This window comes from Stomoxys calcitrans, chromosome 2, assembly GCF_963082655.1.
Source record: "Stomoxys calcitrans chromosome 2, idStoCalc2.1, whole genome shotgun sequence".
NCBI classification, from domain to species: Eukaryota; Metazoa; Arthropoda; class Insecta; order Diptera; family Muscidae; genus Stomoxys; species Stomoxys calcitrans.
In genome coordinates, this window is record NC_081553.1 from 1,837,424 (window position 1) to 1,846,616 (window position 9,193).

Consider the following 9,193-nt stretch of genomic DNA (forward strand, 5'->3'; position numbering starts at 1 on the left):
ATAAGTACCATATCCCATAGAATATCTACCGTAGCTTTATCTCCTCCTTATGCTGGCGGCATTTATGGGGAACTATGCCATGCCATATCCCAAAGAGGTGTCATTAGGACTCGGCTACAAAAACGAAGTCAACATGCCCGTTTGGGGCATTTCTCGATAACGATACTTATATTGTCTTGATCGGTCAATATGGGACTCATCAAAAGTCTTATTGCGTCTCATTGAATGTTGTTCGATTGGAGTTTTAACTCAATGTAAGGGGACCTTTTTTATAGCTGAGTGCGAACGGAGTTCGTTACTTGTTCGAAAGTTGGCGTACTTTCGACAACATCATTAATTCCATTTTATTATTTTTCACATTTTCATCAAAATCACATAGAAAATTTGTTGGGTTCTCCCGGTTCAAATATGTCATATACCCACAACAGAAGAGTTCCATAAGTTTTTCGGTTTTATTGACAATATACGAGCATTCTAGAAGTAGTACTAGGTTTCAAAAAATGCGATTCATATTTTAATATTCTTAGACCCATATGTTTAAAGAGTTGTCGCTGTGGCTCTCCGTTCGGAGTCGGATGCTAAAAGAGGTCCCTTATCATTTAGCTTAAAGTAGAATCGGGCGGCACTCAATGGTATGCAAGAAGTCTCTGCCTGTTCCTTAATGGAATATTCGTGGGCAATTTCTCAAAAATACTTGGCTCCCCATTTGGCAGCATTAAGTCTACAGGAGTAGGAATAAATTTATAAGTCGCTTTTCAGCACTACTATGTCCAACAGCTGTCCCAACCACCGAGAAAAGCGGCCGACGCCCTGAAATGTCGATTAGATCTCCAAGTTCTAGCTCCATAAAGTAGGATTTTAGATTTATCAGCGTATCATGAAGACCATCACAGGAGAGAAGGAGAAGCAAACCCCTATACTACACACTAAAGTATTCTGCACAAGAACGATCCGGTAGATTCAGCCACCTTAACTCCTTTTGGCAAGGGAAAACGCCAACATGCAGGATATCTGTGAGCACCACACAGGCCGGAACATTGGGCGCCGATTTGTGTGATGTTCATTGCTTTCGCGAGAAGCATAGCGGCGAGCTACCGGGTGCGTCCACAGGTTGCGGATATTGGAATGCTCCATACGGAGTAGCTGCAACGGCAGTCGTGAACAATCATCGGTGTCGAGCGGAGAGTCTCAGTGAGAGGTCGGGCAGCACCGGCTCTTGCACAAATACTGAGTGCCTATGATGCTCGGTATGACAAGGTGAGTTAATGTCGCCTTTAAATAACCAATGGCCAACTTGTTCCCGCAGCGATCGGTCCTTGGACCACATCTTTAAAAGGCCATATCGGATAAATAATTATATGGGAGTTATATCGAAAACTGTGCCAATTTTAATGACACATGCTGACTCATGAAATAGAACATCTCACGCCCTATATTGCAGAGATGTGACCAAAATTGTGGATTTTACTGCCTTAAAAGTCCATATCGGATGAAGTATACACATTGGAGTCTGAAGTATGAATTAGGATTGATTTTAATGAAATTTTGCGCACATATTGGAATGTCCATTTAAACGTCTCATGCTAATTCGGACAAAAATTGTGGATTCTACAGCCTTAAAAGGTCATATCGGAAGAACGATATATATAGGAACTATATCTAAAGCTAAACCTATTTTTATTAAATTTTGCACACATATGAGGACGTTAAATAAAACACCTCTGGCTAAATTTTGTAAAGATCGGACCATTGTGGCTTCTACAGCCCCTTTTAAGGCTGTAGAAGCCAACTCGGATGAAAGATATATATAGGAGATATATCTAAATCTGAAACGATTTTGATGAAACTTTCCAGATATGTTTAGATCAGTAACAAAACAGTCCGTGCCAAATTTTGTGCAGATCGGTTGAAAATTTTAGCTACTACGGCCATTTAAGTGCAAATCGGGCGATACATATATATGGAAAATATATCTAAATCTGAACCGATTTTTATGAAAATTTGCACACATATGTAGACCTCAAATAAAATACCCATTGCCAAATTTTGTAAAGAAAATTGTGGCTTCTACAGCCTTAAAAAGCCATATCGGATGAAAGATATATATGGGAGCTATATCTAAATCTGAACCGATTTTTTCAAAATCAATAGCGTTTGTCCTTGGGCCAAAAAAGTGGCATGTGCAAAATTTCGTGAAACTCGGACAACAAATACGACCTGCACTTTGATTACAAGAATACATGGACCCACAGACGGACATGGCTAAATCGAATCAGAAAGTGATTCTGAGTCAATCTGTATACTTATCAATGTGTCTAGCTCTTCTCCTTAGCGTTGCATACAAATGCACAAATCTATAATACCCTGTACCACAGGGGTGGTGTGGGCTATAAAAAGGATTTATAATATGCATATAGGAAGCCAATTTATTAATCATTAACTCAAACAAATACATTTTTTGATTAATGTCACTCTTCGAGTACATGAGCGATGTATTTATGTAGCCGACCTAAACTCAAAGAAGCTATAGAGCCAATTTCGGCCCTTCTCAAACATACCGCTTAGAACATACCAATCGCATGACAAAAGACCATCTCAGTATGGCGGATGCTAAATAACTTCAAAGGGACTTATTTGAACTTCATTTGAATTTTTTTTTTACAGAAACTGCCTTCTTGAATTATTTTATCGTAACAGAACTCAACATGCTAAAATTAGACCAAATCGGATAAGAAATATCCGCTGTCGAAATAATGCTTGCCAGCTTACAAATACTCCTCATAGCCATTCATAGAAAGTTTTGAAATCCTAGCTGGCTTCCTGGATTTGTTGCCTTAGAAACTGGTCATTAGGCCCATAGTACGATATAGTGTTGTAAGATATAAACACCAAAACATATCTACTTATTTTGTTATTCGCTTTCCAATACATTGCAATATCTCTTTCCGAAAATTGCAAAAACTTTTCTAAAGAGCAAATTGCCGGCAATATAGGGTTGCTATAATCCATGAATGGAGTACCAATATCAGTGACGGGACAACTGACATTAAAATAGATTTATTGGGATTTGAATCCAAAAGAAATAATTTAATTAATTTTTAAACTGGCGTCCCATAGAAAGATTATCATTGTGATGTGTTCAAGTGTGGCGGTATGAAACAAAGACTAACTCCATAATTAAATTGTAGGCAACAATCCAAGTAGATAATTAATTGGGAAATTGAAATATTCCGTTTCCGATCGTATTTCATAATATTTACTTACACCAATTGTGATAAACACACCCCCCCCCCCCCCCCCCCCCTCCCGTTCGAAAAAGAAAGAAGTAACAACAAACAAAATACGTGTGGAGAAGAAATTTTGAAATGGAAAACCCCTAAAGAAATCTGAAAAGTGCCACAAGTGCTGCCTAGGCATTAATTTATATTTAATTGTCACAAACAACTCGGATTTATTTACGAGTGAGTATCCCTTGTCGCATTTTCAGTGCGCTATTCTTTCAGCCGTTCACTCATTGGCTTGGCTCCTCAGCAATCTCCGTCTGAGATGTCAAGTGGCGCAAAAACAAGTGAATGACAAAGGCCGAAACACGCTCCAAAATGAAACAAAACAGAAAGCCAGAGCAGAAGTCTGAGACGCAACGCAAATACCAAACGAAAACGAAATTTCCAAGTGAAATTGTCAATTGGAATGCCACCAACGAAAAGTTCCCACATCAAAATCAAATAAAATTCAATCTCAAACTGATGGACTGGATTAAAGCAAACCCCCCCACACCAGCAAATGTCAGCGCGGATCAATAAAAGTCCCATGGCAGGGCGAACGCGGCCAAATAAGAAACGCACTCCCCCCACTCCTTGGGTATACTCAAGTGTCAGCTGGGGAAAAATCATGAAAATTGAAATACTGAGTAATAAACATCCATTCCTCTGGTCGAGTTGAATTGCGGCGTTGATTAAAACCATTTGAACTTTGCCATCGGTTGCAGTGCAATATGATAAAATTTAAAAATGCATTAAATTTTGGGTCACATTCCACATACATACATATGAATGGCAATTCGAAATCTAGACCTTGTTGCTGGTAATTTGCTTATTTACAAAATGACATTTGAACTAGAACGCAATCCTGTGCGAACCCTCTTTAACGTTTGGCGCTTCACACCCTCAAAACCCCATAAGATAATTAAGGAAACGTTTAATGGAGGCAGTGAAATACAAAGGATGGATTGAGATGGCAAGTAACAAGGACATCGCCACAAATGACAAATCGCGGGACACGGCTTTTGGCTCTTTGATCCTTTAGCACAATTACCCACAAATATTTCTTCGTCTGATGCCATTTCCTTGTCTGCAGCCAATGCCGCGGCGGCGCTTCGACAAAGGATTTTTTGTCATATTTGTTGGTTGTGTTGTGTGTTGTGTGTGTGTTTTTTTTTACTTCAACTAATCGACAGAAAGTAGGAGGAAGTTTGTATCGACAAACCAAGCGCCATTTGTTAATTCAAGGGCTTCGTTCGATCCAATGCCTGGTGGCGACGGTATCTATGCCATTGGAATGAAACTATTTCTTCGGCAATGATTGTTGCATGACTCCACACTCCACTGGCAACTGTGCACGTAGGTAGATGGGCGAACATGTAGCAGGGCCATGAAGAGGAGCTGCGCCATAACCAGACTCGAAATCGGAGCAATGCCATCGTCAGCCATGTATGTAAGACGGAGACCACTTGAGTCGTGGAATTGTTCATTCACCGGCATTACTCAATGACAATTTGTTTAGCGATTGCCCGTGGAAGACCCACTAACAACAACAACATCAACAGCAGCAGCAACAGCCCACCTCGTTGGAGATAGTGAGAGATCATTTAAAGTGAATTGTAATAATGAAAGTCAAGTTTGGGACGACACACTCGCATGTATTTATATGGAGCATAGATAAATGTATGGACATGGCTATGCCACAACATATGCATATTCATAATTTCTGTTGAATTTTTACATTAAAAAAAAACGTAAACACTTATCGTAAAATAAGACAACATTTAACATAGGTTGTATGTATATACAAACATTCCTTTTTCCCATCCCACTACATAGTACAGAAAAGCGTAGAAATGAACCCCTACATCAAAGGGTTACTCAATTTCAAGCAAATTTCGATCGAAATTTAGACTTAGTTTTACATCACTTCAATTTTTAAATGTAAACTTAAATAATTTAACACTTAATTGAGTTTAAAGACAATTAAATTAGATAATTAAGTCCGGTTCGATCCCAAAATTTTGTTATTGCATTTTTATAATAAAGAGCAAACTAATGAGAACACCGTCTCGAACTTTGGATACCCACCTACCCTATATTCACGCTTCGAAATTTCAGTGGAATTAGGTAAAATGCGCTCATGTTAAAAGCATCAATTGAGAGGTCAATCCATATGGCACATATACCTGAATATGCTCCAATTTGAACCGTATTTGTGAAGAGTATTAATGGGTCTCGTACAAATGACAGTTGGATGAAAGAAGTTTTCCACCCCGTCATATTCCAAATGGCCAAAATTGCAGTTTATTGGATTGGAAAAATTGTCGGAGGCTATCGTTGGACAGTGTTTAGTCAGCATGTCCGCCTATTGCGCTGAACCCCTGGGTCCGATCATGGTGAGAACTTTACTTTATTTTAATTTGCTATGGCAGAACATTTGTCCCATTATCCGAAAGTAGAATAGCTTTCCAAGCGCCTCGATCTTCTGCGCTTATTCTTAAATCTCTGGGACCAAGTTTCGAGGTGTCTAACACCACTTGATCTTTCCATTAGGCTTTTGGTCGTCCCGGTTTGCATGTACCACCGTGATTGCCTTCAAAAGACTTCTTTGCTGGAGCTTCTTTATCCATTCTGCCAACATGACCTAACTATGCTGTCTCATCATACAGCTCGAGATTCATACGTCGCCTATATTCTCCATTAACCCAAACTTGTCCATATATTTTACGACCAATCTTACTCTCAAATACTCCGAGCGCTGCCTCTTTCGCTTCCACAAGTACCCATGCCTCGGAACCATATAACAACACGTATAGTATCTGTATTATCTTCGTATATCGAGAGGGGGCCTTGTTTCTAAACTACCTACTTAATCCAAATTAGAATCTGTTTGCCAACATTATTCTTTGCTTTATTTCAAAACTGGTGTTGTTCGTTGCGGTTACGGCGGTACCGAGGTACATAAAGTTTCTGACATCTCTTAGCTGTGGTTCCCAACTTTCTCGTTTGGTATTGAATGGTTCGGCGATATTCTTTCCATGGCTTGAAATACCTTTGAATGTATAGGACTATCAAAAGCGGCTTTTTAGTCAACAAAGAGATGGTAGGCGTTGGTTTGTCCTTCTAGGTGCTTTTCCAGGACTTGGAAAAGAACCGGTTCTTTTCCAGACCAGATAGTGTGACTATCTGGTCTATGGTGGATTTACTATGTCTAAAGCCACATTGTTAGGGCCCAATTATCCTATTGACTTTAGGTTTTAATCTTTCACACAGTACACTCAAGAGTATCTTGTATGCGATGAGGAGGAGACTTATTCCTCTGTAATTGGCACATTCCGTCTTGTCTCTTTTCTCATGTACGGGACATAGTATGCTGAACTTCCATTCATCGGGTATGCGTTCTACTAGCCAGATAGCGCAGAAAAGCTGATGCATACGCCTTATCATCGTGTCTCCTCCGGTGTTACAGTTCAGTGGGTAACTCGTCTGCTCCTGCTGCCATGTTGTTCTTCAGTCGGGTCACAGCTACTTGTACCCTATTCTGACTAGGAGGTAAACCATATTCGATACCATAACCAGGGATTGGTTCTACGGTATCTTCTTCGCCGCCAACGTCGAACAATAGCAGTTAGATAAAATGTTCTTTCCATATCTCCAGCACACTATATGTGTCAGTTACCTGATTTCCTTCTTCCTGCAGACAGGAGGAAGTCCATGCACCAACGCCATCGGTTTGATGTTTGGTGGAATTTCCGGACTTCATTCTAACTACTGAACATTTCAATTCGCTCACACTCAGGCCTTTCCATTTTTTTATTCTTTCTGCAAAATAGACGTGTCTCCTCCCTTCTTTGCTCCCTATACCACGCCTTCATCTGGCGCCTTCGCGTTCTTGGCTTCAGTGGCATTTGGACACTCTTGGTCGTACCAAGGTTTCTTTGGCTTCCTGTACTCAAGTACATATTTCGCCGCATTTTCCATGGAGTGGGCAAAGGATTGCCACTGCGCCGTTATATCATCAGGTGAAGATGTGCTTCCATCAAGCAGTTGGATCAGTTGAGTGGAGTATGCTGTCGCCATCTGCTGTGTTTGCAGCTTTTCAATGTCCAGCTTCTGATCGTACGTTTCTCGCCACTCTAGGACGGGTGCGAACCTTTGCTGCAACATGGTAATGATCCTAATCGAATCCTGGCGAGAACGCCAGAAAAAAACGGTCGGTGGTGGTTTTTCCCTCCTAATGCTGGCGACATTCGTGAGGTACTATGTCATGCATAGAAGCCACATAAAGACTTCTCCCCCAAAAAGGTGTTAGGTGTTGGAATTTGCATACCCAACGTGGACCGATGTAACCCATTTGCTATACCGAGGATCCCCGGTATCCTCATACACAATCTAAATTGAAACATTAACAGATGTGGTTCTTTTTAATACCAAGGACTTGTAATATAAATGTCTCCGTCAAATTTCGAAGCATAAAATATTGAGGACCCTTTATCTTCATAAAACATTATGGGCCTAGGAATACCAAAGTCTCTTTGGCTTTGCTCTACGCACCATAACGCGGACCATATTTCTCAATGGAAAGGCAGATAAACATACTTAAGATATTTAATTTGTGCAATTGTTGCAAACAAACAAAAATTAGTTCACATAAAAGGCATTTTCGCTACGTAAACTTTTTTTCTGAAAAACATTAGACTTTGTTTACGATGTGACAACATATAGAACATGTTACTCGGGGCTTTATCTAGTTTTTTTTTTCATACATAAATTAATTTGACGTCGTGCTTATGAACATGTATATTCTTTTTAAATTCAAATTAGATTGTGCATGAATGCCAAGTTCAATTTAATGTTTAACATAATTCAAACTCAAATTTTTACCAATCTTAAGCAGATCTTAGTCGATAATTCAAATTCTTTCAAAGTTTATTTGGAATTAATTCGATGTTATGATACACAATTGTTGTTTTCGCACATTTGAGATGGATGATTCTTTATCTCGTATATATTACCAAACAATGTAAGTGCCCTAGAAGCTCCACATATTGACTGTTCTATGCTCAGTCAAAATAAAGGAAAAAATGTTGTGTTTGAGAATATGTATATACCAGTGACGATCATACAATTGTAGTTATATGCAAGCCCATGGGCTTCCTTGGGATTATTTTCTTAAGTACATACACCGCAATGTGCAATTAGGTCAGCATTTTTCCCGTCTCTGGTCTCAAAAAATGGCTGTTTCTCTCCAGTAAGAGAGGCAAAAGATAATAATTATTGGTTCGGTGAACGAATAATAGTTTGCGTCTATCGAAACACTTTTGCCATTAAAGAATTTTTGGCTAATAGAAAACGAAAGGTCCTTTTGCCGTAGGCGAAGTTGCTAAAGGGTTTACAATAAACAATGTTAGTTGCCTTCAATAATTTAGATTCGATTGCAGGATATTGTCCGGCTATAGAGCGTTCAATGCTTTTTATTCAATGAATAGCACAGCAAAGGTCTTTCAAAAGTTAGGCAAAATGTGTGATGTTGCTTAAAAGAATTTGACCGGCTGCGTTTATCGCGATTTATGTTTCGCCAGAAAGTTTTGTTCAGTGGGAATTTATGAAGTCGCGTAAACGTCATTCCTTTGCCATAAAAAAGTGGTTTTTACACCAACAAGTGGCAAGTTCACAACTAGCATTCAACGGTGTTTGTAGCACAGATATTCAAAAAGTTATAGGGATCGATTAGGGTTCAACTAGGGTTGCGTTGTCAGAAGATAAAATCATGAAATAAAACTTTGTATTAGGTTGGAAATTTTTATCAGTTTCATTCAATATCAGTGTTTTGAACGTTCAGCTATTAAGTAAATTGTAAAAAATTATGCAATTCAATACAGAAATTAAAATTTCTTTAACAAATTCGTCCGTTGGCAACTCAACTAACG